Genomic DNA, 13,460 nt, shown 5'->3' with positions numbered 1-13,460 from the left:
AAATGTTTGACAAGAAAAGTCTATCTAAAAATTCAGTAAGGCAAGACTGAAAGAGTATAATGTCAGAAAAGGAATAAAACATTATACTTTTATCACTTTCTTCAGTAGGAATGAGGTGACGCCTTGGAGAATTCTGATTCCCATTTAAAATTGCACCAAAAACCATTAAGATATCTAGGAATAAACCTAACCAAAGGGGTAAAAGATCTGTACTCTAAAAGTTATAGAACATTTATGAAAGATATCAAAGATGACACCAAAAAAAATGGAAAAACATTCCATGCTCTTGGAATGGAAAAACAAATAGTGTTAAAATTTCTACACTACCCCTAAAACAATCTACACATTTGTGCAATCCCTATCAAATACCACCAGCATTTTCACAAAGCTAGAACCAACACACCTAAACTTTGTATGGAACCACAAAATACTCCGAATAGCCAAAGCAATCTTGAGAAAGAAAAACAAAGCTGGAGGTATTACAATTTCAAACTTCAAGCTATATTACAAAGTTGTAGTCCTCAAGACAGTATGGTACTGGCACAAAAACGACACACAGATCAATGGAACATGATAGGGAACCCAGAAATGAACCCACAACTATATGGTAACAATATCCAATGAGAAAAAGACAGCCTCTTCAACAATTTCTGTTAGGAAAACTGGACAGCAACATGCAGAAGAATAAAACTGGACCACTTTCTGGTGCCATACACAAAAGTAAATTCAAAATGGGTGGAAGACCTAAATATGAGAGAGGAAACCATCAAAACCCTAGAGAAGACAGGCAGCAACCTCTCTGACATCAGCTGCAGCAACTTCTTGCTAGACATATCTCTGGAGGCAAGGGAAACAAAAGCAAAACTGAGCTCCTGGAATCTCAACAACATAAAAAGCTTCTGCACAGTGAAAGAAACAGTCAACAAAACTAAAAAGAAATCTACAGATGGGGAGAAGGTATTTGCAAATGACATGTCTGATAAAGGGTTAGTATCCAAAATCTATAAGGAACTTCTCAAATTCAACAGCTAAAAAGTAAATAATCAGTTAAGAAATGGGCAGAAGACATGAACAGACATTTTTCCAAAGTACACATACAGATGTCTAACAGACACATGAAAAGATGCTCAACATCACTCATCATCAGGGAAACACAAATCAATTTTTTTTTAATTTTTATTTATTTATGATAGTTACAGAGAGAGAGAGAGAGGCAGAGACACAGGCAGAGGGAGAAGCAGGCTCCATGCACCGGGAGCCCGATGTGGGACTCGATCCTGGGTCTCCAGGATCGCGCCCTGGGCCAAAGGCAGGCGCCAAACCGCTGCGCCACCCAGGGATCCCCTGGAAACACAAATCAAAATCACAATTATGTACCACCTCACAACTGTCAAAATGGCTAAATTTAACAATGTAAGAAACAATAGATGTTGGCAAAGATGTGGAGAAAGGGGAACCCTCTCACACTGTTGTGGGAATGAAAACTGGTGTAGCCACTCTGGAAAACAGTATGGAGGTTCCTCAGAAAGATAAAAATAGAACTACCCTATGACCCAGCAATTGTACTACTAGGTATTTACCCAAAGGATACAAAAATAGTGATTCAAAAGGGGCACATGCATCCCAATGTTTATAGCAGCAGTATTAATGGCCAAATTAGGGAAAGAGCCCAAATGTCCATCAACTTATGAATGGATAAGGAAGAAGTGATGTACATATACACAATGGAATGAAGTCTTGTCATGTGCAATGACATGGGTGGAGCTAGAGTGTATTATGCTAAGTGAAATAAGGCAGAGAAAGACAAATATCACAATTTCATTCATATGTGGAATTTAAGAAACAAAATAGATGAACACAGGGGAAGGAAGAGAACAAAGAAGAGAAAGATGAAGGCAAACTATTAACTAGAGAAAACAAATAGGGTTGCTGGAGGGGAGGGGGTTGGGAGGTGGGCTAAATGGGTGATGGGTTTTAAGGAGGGCATTTGTGATGAGCACTGGGTGCTGCTATATGTAAGAGATGAATCACTAAATTCTATTCCTGAAACCAATAACTAACTAGAATTTAAATGAAAACATAAAACATGAAAAAACCACAAAAACTAATTTCAAACTAATTTTCTATAAACTTAAGTGTTTTTAATCCATATTTCCTAAATCAAAAACAAGCAAACTTAAATCCTATAAATCCTGTAATATACTAAATTAATTCTATCAGTAACCATATAAATAGTTGCTATTTAAGAAATTTAGTTTTTAGAATTTTATATCACAATAGACATATAAAGAAAGTTATCTAGTTTTCTATTTCAAATAGCACAGCCTTATTTCATCTAATTCCCCTTAACAACTGTCTGAATGTCTGTCAATTGGTAAACATGAGAAGCTTTGGACGTGGCCCTAACACATAGAGACAGATGACTTAAATAGATTTACAGAACAAAAAAGAGGGACCTATTGTTCTACTTTGTTTGTCTCTTGTCTGTACACAAATTACTTATGACACCTTTGGATGGATTGCTCAGTTACAGCTTCTGAGAAACTAGAGGAACTTTAGCATCCACTGTTCAATGTGGTTTTGTAAACTCACAGAAGTAATGGAGGTGGCAACTTGGTGTGCTTTTTGTAGGAACTGGTTTATAGAAAGTCCCATAACTTCAATTAAATTTTTTAAAATCTAAGCTCATTACAACTCCACTTCCATAAACACAGATGAGCTTATTTACCTATACACAGACACCAACACAAACTCACACTCTAGTCTCCAGACACTCTTGAATCTAGGACGTAGGAATTACTTACTTTTTTTTCTGTGCAGCATTCCCTCTGCCTGGAATTCCACTCACCATTACTGTTAGTACCTTGTTTATATCTTCCTGATACCAATTATCTGACCTTGTAGATCACTGTGTGTAAATCTTTCTATGCCACTATATTTTAAATTTGTTGAATGGAATATCTTTCTATCATCCTATGACATTCACATATACCTGGCACATGCTTTCTCAGTAGTTATGAATGATAAAATATGTTTCTAAAATTGTTTAATAAGAGATTTTTATCATTGGATGTATATGTCACATAGAAAGTGATACTCTAGAGGGCAGCCCTGGTGGCCCAGTGGTTTAACGCCACCTTTGGCCTGGGGTGTAATCCTGGAGACCCTGGATTGAGTCCCACGTCGGGCTCCATGCATGGAGCCTGCTTCTCCCTCTGCCTGTGTCTCTGCCTCTCTCTCTCTGTGTTTCTTATGAATAAATGAATAAAATCTTAAAAAAAAAGAGATACTATAGAAAAAAAAGAAGTATAAAATCATTGTGTTTACATACTATATATTTGGAGTTATACTAATCTATTCATATGCCAAGATTTTTCAATATTCAACTGTTTTTTCATTTATGTAATTCATATAATTTCAACTTTATATAAAAGTTATCATTTTATAAAATCAGATGTTGTTTATCTGTATCTACGTATTATGTATATTAAATAGATACCATATAACTATGGTATATAGACCCATCACAAAGGAAGTTTCATTTAATGAAATCATAAATTTCACATTGCAGTGATATATTGTTACTGGTTTTTCATTGTTTTATTAAGAAGAATTTTTCCCTATGTGATTTTTTTTTTTAAGATTTTATTTATTTGGTACACAGAGAGAGAGACAGAGACAGAGAGAGAACAAGCAGGGGGAGCAGTATAGGGAGAGGGAGAAGTAGGTTTCCCACTGAGCAGGGAGCCCAAAGCAAAGCTCAATCCCAGGATCCTGGGATCATGACCTGAGCTGAAGGCAGACATTTAACTAACTAGGCCACCCAGGTGCCCCCACCCCATATGATATTTTAAACATAAACTTTGCAGTTTTAAAATAAATGTATAACCTAATTATAAACATTAAATATTAGGCAGCCTTAAAGTCAGTGACTATGACCAGAAAATATTAATTTAATAGCCAAAAATTTCCATGTTATCATGAGAATGATGTATTCTTTTAAGTCATGATTTATAAGGAGTCAACAGTAACATATTTTAACCAGTTTCTATTAAGTTTTATTTCTTTTTTTTTTTTTTTAAGTTTTATTTCTAAAGGTAGCTAACTCAGTGACAGTTTTGTCATTTCCATTTCTGCTCTCGGTTTCATCACTTGGCAATTTGTATGGATTACCCAGCCTTTCCCCAAAGAACAGTGAGGCTTGAATATAAATTAAGTCCTAGAGCATTCTCTTTCAAGTGTAGGATCACTGGGTTAATCTCTACATGAAATAGGCTGGTTGCAGAATGGAAGATCTGCCATGTGGACTAACGCTGGCAAAGTCAATATATTTTAGGGGATTTATCATGACACACTTTTCAAAAGTTTCTTCATAAGAACCCTGTGTGGTCTACACTAATCTAATGACTTTGATTTTGTTTGATATTTAATTGAAACACAGCTTTATCTTGTATCTTTATGTTTTCGGGCAAACAAAGAACTAAAGGGACTGATCCCTTTGGACTACTGCTTTTGGCAATAGATCTGACTCAAAGCATGCACACTATTTCATTATTTCATTATTTCAGTTTGTTTTATTTTAGGTAATAATTCCAAGATGATAACAGATGGGATATTAGGATGGCAGCAGATTAAAGGTTAAAGGAATGGTGGTTAGACATTTTCAAAATAATGCCCACACTAAAAGTATCTAATGAATGATGCAGGATACATCAATCCCTCCTTTTAAAATCTCTATCCCTAGATATGAATATTTAAAGAAGCAGAAAGATTATGTATAGCATAACAATAGGATGTAGCTTCAGGAATATATTGGTATATTTAGAAATCCCTATTTGAATGAGATGCTCACTATTTTTCCACATTCATTTGGGCAATATGGTTTACAGAAAAGATTAGTGGTTGCACAATTTCTAGTGCTCTGCTAATGTTACCAGGTAAAGGGAAAAAACGGTAACTTAAGAAGCAATTTATAATACAGTAGATAAATCTTCTAGCTAGCCAAGGTTGCTTTACTAATACTTAAGGTATTATTTCTTCACCTATTATCACTGCAGCTCAAGGAATAATATCTCTCACTAGCATCTTATTTTATTATGTAAAAGAGCTGTTTTGCCAGAAAAGCAAATCAGAACTGTGAGAAATTTTGCTACCAATGGCTAAACACTGATCAACAGGATACTTCAGATGTGAGGCAACCAGGAAGAAAATTCCATCTCTTTTATCTCGTATGTACATGCTTCAAGACATACTTCCAGTTGCAAAGTTTCTACAAAATTCCTCCATGTGAACAGACTCATTCATCCAATGAGGAAATGCTCTTTTTGTTAGTTCTTATGAAGCAATAACTCAAAAGCAATGATTTACATTATTTCTTGCGCCACTTGCATTTCTCATCATGTTTGCTTCCCTGGGCTGTACCTCCCAGATCAAGCAATGTCTTATATTCACGTGTCAAACTTTGGTACCTAGATATTATCAACAAATTTGGAAAACATACAGAAATCTTTTATTTATTTATAAGTCTGTTATTTCTCTCTTGCCTTTAATGTGCATTAAAGTGAATGATACTTTCCAAATTTATAGCATTGTTATAGGTTAAACTGTGACACCCCCTCCCCCGCAAAAGTCTATGTTCAAGTCTTAACCCTCAGCATCTCAGAATCTGACCTTATTTGGAAATGGGGTCTTTTCAGATGTAATTAGTTAAAGTGGGGGTCATTAGGCCCTAATCCAAACTGACTGCTGTTCTTGGAAAAAGGGGACATTTGGAGACACACAGTTAACACTATGAAGGGTGATAAAGGCAGAAGGGTGATATTTCTACAAGCCAAAAATGCCAACAACTGCCAGTGATTCACCAGAAGCTGGGCAGGAAAATGGGATAGTTTCTCCCTCACTGCCCTCGGAAGAAACTACCTTCCAGCTTCCAGAACTGTGAGACAGTAAGTTTCTAGTTTCTGTTGTTTAAGCCGCTGTCCTGGTGGTAATTCCTTATGGCAGCCCCAGCAAACTAATGTAATCATTTACATTTCTCTTTACTTAAAGTATTAAACAGAACATCCAATACCATAAAGGACAGCAAAAATGACAGTAGCAATCCATGTTTTATTTCTGACCTTAAATGTCTGTTAAGTGTCTTAAGTGTCTGTAACCCTCTTAATTTAGTTTTTCTATAGGAGGAAATTTTATTCTCCTCCTAGTGTTTTTAGAATTTTAATCTTACTTACATTTTGAAATTTTTCAGATACATTTTTTACAAATATTGAAACCATGATATAATTTTCCCCTTTTTAGGGTATTGATATAATTACATTAGTGATATAGACATATAAAATCATATATAACCATTTTTATATAAACAATTTATAAAACTATTTTTTCAGTTCTTGGGAAAAATCCTACCTGATCACAATGTAAAATTTTTTTAAAAAATTATATTTGGATTTTTGCCATTTATATTAATAAATAAAATCAATATTTTTTCCCTAGTACAATCTTTGGTATAGTGCCAAGATTATACTTACTGTATCAAATGAAAACTTGAGTTTCCTGATGTTTATACTTCCTGGAACAAATTTATTTGAAAATTTCATAGAGCTCGTATTTATAATCATCTTGCCCTGGGTTGATTTATATTTATTTACTCATCATAGGTCTTTTAAAGTTTTGTATTTTCTTTTATTACATTTTCACACTCTATATTTTCTGGGAATGTTTCCATTCTATCTATGCCTTCAAATTTATCAGTACATAATTGTTTGTGAACTTTACAATTTGATTAAAGTTTATTATAATTCTTGTTATTTCTGTTTTCAATCTAAATTATATCAATTAATATTTATTATATAAAAAGATCCCCCAAAACTTACTGACATACAACAAGGCACCATTTATTTCTCTCTCAAATTTATTGATCAGCTGTGGGTTCTCAGGTCTGGTTAGCCTGGGTGATGTGTCTTTTGATTTCAAGCATTTGGGGTCAAGTGGTAGGTCAGCCCTCTCCTTGGTTTGCTGATGGCTGCCTTCTCATTGTGTGCTCACGTGGTGGGACCTTTGCTCTCTGTGTCCTAATCTTTTTTTTTTTTTTTTAAGATTTTATTTATTCATGAGAGACAGAGAGAGAGAGAGAGAGGCAGAGACATAGGCAGAGAGAGAAGCAGGCCCTAGGCAGGGAGCCCGTTGTGGGACTTGATCCCAGGACTCCAGGATCATGCCCTGGGCCGAAGGCAGGCACTTAACCGCTGAACTATCCAGGCATCGTTTGGAGTCCTAATCTTATAAGAACACCAGACATTGGACTAGGGCCCACTCATTTTAACTTAATTACTTCTTTAAAGGCCCTGACTCCAAATACAATGACATTCTAAGATACTAGGGATGAGGGTTTCAATACATGAATTTTGGGGAAACACAATATAGCTCATAATATCTGTATACTGAAAATTATGAAATATTGCTGGGAGAAACATAAAAGACATAAACAAATGGAAAGATCTATCATTCTCTCAGCTCAGAGTTTGCATCATCTACAGTTACTAACATATTCATTCTCTCCAAATTGATCTATATATTTAACACAATCTCAAAAATTCTAACAAGATATTTTTGTAAATGCTTCAAGCTGATTCTAAAATTTCTATGAGAATGCAATGAATTTAAGATGATTAAATCAATTTTGAAAAAGGACTAGGTTGGTGTATTTACACTCGTATTTTAAGGCTAGCTATCAACCTATACTGATCAAAAGAATATATTATTGGCATTCAGAATTCATACAGGAATTCTAGAAATAGACTGCATACATGCATGTGTGTGTGTATTTTCTGAAGACATTTTAAAACGTCTTTTCTTTCTAAAAGACATTAAGAAAGTGAAAACATGCCACATATGTGAATATATATATATATCTGAAAAGGAATTTTATCTTGAATATATAAAGAACACTTACATAATAACATACCAATAAGAAGTAAAATAACATAAAAGATTAATATCCGAAGGAATGTTTGATGGCAAACAAGCACCTTATCTACACAAATACTTGTGCATGAATATTTATCACAATTATTAATAACATTTCACCAACTGGAAACAACTCAAATATTCACTAAAGGTGAACGGATAAATATATTGTAGTAATCTATTCAATGAAATGGTTTTTGGCAAAAAAATGAATGAATCATTGATTCTGAAAAATAATGATGAGTTTTAAAAAAAATATATGCAGAGAAAAAAAAATGTCATTCACAAAAGACTACATTCTGTATAATTGAATTTATTATTAAGCCCCTGAACAGACAAAACAGACAATCTATGTCAACAGACATCAAAAGGTGGTAGCCAGAAACTGGGAGTGTGTGAGGCAGAAAGAGAGAAACATCACTGGAAAAACAAGAGGGAAACATTAGGGTGACAGAAATGTTACGTATCTTGTTTTGGGGTTGGCTACCTACGTTTATAGTTCTCTAAATTCACTGATCTGAATATTTAAGATATGTGCATTTTATTTTGAAGTAAATATATACCTATTACATATTTATTATCTATAAAAGTTATTATGGATTTGTTGAATACAATAATTATTTTATATTTATTCATACTATAATACTACTTTATTCAAATTATGTTCAACTTTATAAAACTTCACATTATTTTAGGTCCAGCTCAAAATCCAGTTGTTTTGTAACATTTCTAAATATTTGACCTGCTGCTGTGGTCTCTCCTTTCTATAAACTCCTATCTATACCATAAAATTCAGCACTTAAAAGCCTATGTGATATATTAGTTGATTAGATATATGTGATCTAGTAGAGTAAAACTCTACTAGAAATATAATAGCTTACATTTTTTCAGTAAAGTATTAAGTACTGTGTATAGATTACTGTAATATCAGTTTACAATAAAATTTATTAAAGTATTAAAAGTGAATAATTAAAATTATCTCACAAAAAGTAATTGATACACATTTTAAAATTAACACTGATTTTGCAGATTCATCAAATTTTTTACAGATATCCTATATCATTGAGAGTTATAGACCTGAAGAGTATATTCTATATTTCATTTTTTGATATACTAATCAGTGCCTATTTTAAAGTTGATTTTTTTCACTATGTGATTTTAGGTTTATTTTGGTATTAAACATTTGTAGCCTCTTACTTGTGCTAAGAGTTGAGTATAATAGTGCCTCTGACTTAAGAAACCAAAAAGAAACATGAGTGACCATACTTGCTTAGCATCTCTTAGTACATGCAACACTTTTTTTTATCTTATATTATAATATTTGTGGTAAGCATCTTTAACCAGTACAACTTTTTTTTTCTTTTTTTTTTCCTATACTGCAACCAAGTTTATGCTAAGGAGTTTTTCTATAATCCAGAGCTGTTCCTTTAGGTAAACCATTAAGGTGTAGGGCCTGAAATCATATCACATAGAAAGCTATATATAGAGAACATATCCACTGCCATAAAAAAGTTCTATTTTGATTAAAATACTACTACAGGGAAGCCCTGGTGGCTCAGTGGTTTAGCGCTGCCTTCAGCCCAAGGCGTGATCCTGGAGTTGCGGGATCGAGTTCCACGTCGGGCTCCCTGCATGGAGCCTGCTTCTCCCTCTACCTGTGTCTCTGCACCTGCCCCCCGTGTCTCTCATGAATAAATAAATAAAATCTTTAAAAAAATAAAATAGAATAAAATAAAATACTACTGCAATAAAACATGGTGAACGCATTGTTTCCACGAAAGAGAAAAATCAGGAAACTGAAACTGTATCATACCATTTACCTTTCACATTTTAAAAAATGTTCACTAACATATTTACTAATTGTTTCAACATTTCTTTTTACACTATTTAATTCTCCCTAAATCTATCAGTCTTTATGTTTGATATGACATTGCTGTCACAATGTTGAAATTCTGTCCTCACAGCAGATGGCATCAGTTTAGGGTGTTACCAGCTTCTAATATTTAATTCAGTGAAAAGTCAAGGAAAAAGGATGCAGTAAGATGAATTTTATCTCAAATTATGAAGATTTCATATTGATGGTTACAAAGTTTCATGGTTAAAATAAAAACCTATTAATTCTAATTCTAGATAATCACTTGGAAATCGTGTGCTAATCTGACAAAAAATGGCACATAAATAGGATATTCTTGCTAAATTTTAATCCTGAAACAGACCAGTATTTACCAATAAATAACATTGACAGAAAATGAAATAATGAAAACATGATTCTTTAGGAAAAGGTTTATCTAATAAGTGTTTTACCTAATGGATACTGACCTTTAAGAATTTTTGAAAAGTATAACAAAACATCTAAAACTTTCTTGAGGGAAGGAAAATAATTAAAAGTAAAATGAATAACTCAAAGATAAAAATAATAGATTGCTCCATAATAAGTTGTCCTCTTGAGAGTAATATGCCTACACTACTGATTTAACACTGTAATATGGGGAAAGAATAAAGGCACAATAAACGAATTTGTAGATTATTCATCAATACAATCTTACTCTACTCAACAAACTTTACTCTGTAACAGATATGGTGATAAGTCTTAAGAATATAAAGTGAAATAAATAAGATGCTTGTTCTCAAGGTATTTACACTCTAGCAGGAGAAACACTGCAAATATTTAAAATGACTATGATAACACCCTGACAGAGGTATGCATGGAGATATTTTGGATGTTCAACAAAGGAGGCTCTATTAACACTCATGAGACATCAAGACAAACATGTGGGGGTGCTTTTGAAGGAATAGTAGGTGTTATTCACACATGAAAATTTAAAATGTATTCCATGTAGAGAGAAAAGCATCATAAAAAAATGTAGAGATGGTAATGTCATTCTGCATTTGGGACACTGCAGGGGCCATTATAGTCTAGACTAAAGGGTGTAGAAGACAAGAGTAGGACACTGGAGGGTAGGCAGAAATCAGATTATGAAATGCATGATGTACAAAGCCAATATATTTGTGCTTACTAACAAATTTATTCAGAAATGTTTAAGTAAAAAAGTTATATAATTCTTTCCTCTCTCAGAAATATAAATGGCAATTATGGCAAAGACTGATCAGAAAGGCATCAAATTGGAAGAGAAAAATTCACTGGGAGGTGGCTGTAATGAAGGTACTAAAAAAATGAACTTGGACTAAGCTGTAATGGAGGAAAGGGAGACAATTTTAGCAAGGAGAAACTCAGGAATCATTTATAAGTTTCATGTCCAGAGATAAAAGAGATAATGTCCCACCTTCTAGCCTTATGCCACCACAATGGGCACTTTGCAATAGAGATGGAAGAAAAACAAAATTATGGTGGGGATGGAAAAGACTTTGATTATGATACACTGAATGTGACATATTTTTGGAACATCTTCAAATGGTTACACATACATACACCCATACATCCACGCATATGTGTATTAAAAAGTCACTACTTTGGGGGCACCTGGCTGGCACAGTTGGTTAAAGCTTCACACTCCTGGTTTTGGCTTAGGTTGTGATCTCAGGGTTGTGAGACTGAGTCGTGCATTGGGCTCCATGTTCAGTGTGGAGTTTGCTTGAGATTCTCTCTTGCTCTCCCTCTGCCCCTCCAGCTAATGCTCACTCTCTTTCTCTCTCTCTAAAATAAGTAAATAAATCTTTTTTAAAAATGTTACTGCTTTTGTAATCTTTCTAAAAATTAGATTTCTGAAACAGTACTCTGAGCAGGTAAGGGCTTAATTGGAAGGAGAAGGGAAAAAGAAATCTCTTACACTATACATCTTTATATGGAAAGTATCATTATGACAAAAGATGGGGAAAATCTTGGCCAAAACTTTTAAAGCTGCTGAAGACAGATAAGCTTTAAAACTTTATTTTAAAAACACTGAAGAGGGGATCTCTGGGTGGTGCAGCGGTTTGGCGCCTGCCTTTGGCCCAGGGCGCAATCCTGGAGACCCGGGATCGAATCCCATGTCAGGCTCCTGGTGCATGGAGCCTGCATCTCCCTCTGCCTGTGTCTCTGCCTCTCTCTCTCTCTCTCTCTCTTTCTGTGACTATCATAAATAAATAAAAATTAAAAAAAAAAAAAACACTGAAGAGGGCAGCCCGGATGGCTCAGCAGTTTAACGCCACCTTTGGCCCAGGGCCTGATCCTGGAGACCCAGGATTGAATCCCGCGTCGGGCTCCCTTCATGGAGCCTGCTTCTCCCTCTGCCTGTGTCTCTGCCTCTCTCTCTCTCTGTGTGTCCCTCATGGATAAATAAATAAAATCTTTAAAATAAAAAATAAATAAAAACACTGACGGACTGTGGAATTAATGAGGATCAGATAAACTTAAAATGCAGAGTTGCTTGCCATTTCTGAGCATAGGCTGAAAATGCTGCTTGGCCCAGGCAGAGAGACTTTATTGTTGGAAAGAAAGCAATGATGTTTTGGCAGTTGGTTAGGGCTGGTATGATGGACTGCAACCAAGAGAGCTTCAAATTCATAGCTGGGCTTAACCATAACTTCTGGGTACAGTGAGGAGATGAATGGGATGAACTGGCCAGGCGGGATGAAATCTTCCAGAGCTTAGTAACACTTTAGGAGACAAAGTTCCACTAAAGGAAGGAATCTACCACACACACAAAAATAAATAAATAATATTTTCCTTTATGACTTTTGAAGTCATGTAAGACAGAAGGATAAAAAGCTAAGCACAAAATCTTAAGGGCAGAACTGAAACTCTTGAAGTCCCAAAGGTCTAACATGTCAGAGATCCATTAAGGGTCTTAAAAATACCAGGAGGGTCATCCTGAAGAACAAGAATGACTGGGTCTTACTAAACCAGCAACCTAGCTTTGGTTGCGGTGAATAGACTCTCAGCCTCAAAGGAAAACCCTCTCCTGTGGAAGATGTCATTTGAAGCTTCTATAATTTTTTGTCTAGCTATATAACAAAAACACATAATGTACATGAAATGTTAAGAAAATATGACCAAAAGTCAAAGGAGAGATAAAAGAAAGCAAATGCATAGATAACCTAGTCTCTGGGGATAGCAGACGAGATTTTTTTTATTTGTGATTACTACTTTGAAAAAATATATAGGAAAAGATCAGAAAAAAACTGATTAAAATTGAGGATTTCAACAGTGAAGTAAAATGGATGAAAACGAAAACAAAACAAAACAAAACAAAAACCCAAATGGGTATTTTAAAACTAAAATACAACTAGGTGCTTAATGAGTTTCACAGCAGAATACAGAATTTGTAAACATAAGCAACTCAATATAAAAATATATAAACAGAATACTCTAAGAAAGAAAAGAATGGGGGAAAAAAGAACAGAGCAAAAATATATACTCTTTGAATACACAAGTCTGAATAACTGATTAGCTTTGGGGGCATACTGACTCAGAATCAATAGGAAGGGCCTTGTGTGTTGTGGGAAATGTTCTGTATTTCAATTTTGGTAGTTACTATACATATATAGCCATCTAT

General features: G+C 34.5%; 2 long non-coding RNA genes across 11 annotated transcripts in view; one reads left to right on the top strand and one right to left on the bottom strand.

Annotated features, from left to right (window-relative positions):
- The window catches only part of LOC140638066 (uncharacterized), a 79,020-nt gene that overhangs the window by 49,575 nt on the left and 15,985 nt on the right, over positions 1-13,460 (bottom strand). The window lies entirely within an intron of this gene.
- Positions 1-13,460, top strand: part of LOC140638068 (uncharacterized) — a 56,403-nt gene that overhangs the window by 42,184 nt on the left and 759 nt on the right. For 6 of the 7 annotated variants that reach the window (XR_012035252.1, XR_012035248.1, XR_012035251.1 and 3 more), the window contains one exon: positions 11,042-11,128. The exons of the other annotated variant lie outside the window; for it this stretch is intronic. This is a non-coding gene — a long non-coding RNA (uncharacterized lncRNA). The remainder of the gene's footprint in view (positions 1-11,041; positions 11,129-13,460) is intronic. 7 annotated transcript variants of the gene reach the window in all.

Source organism: Canis lupus, chromosome 8 (assembly GCF_048164855.1).
Source record: "Canis lupus baileyi chromosome 8, mCanLup2.hap1, whole genome shotgun sequence".
NCBI lineage: Eukaryota > Metazoa > Chordata > Mammalia > Carnivora > Canidae > Canis > Canis lupus.
This window is presented reverse-complemented; position numbering and strand designations above follow the sequence as displayed.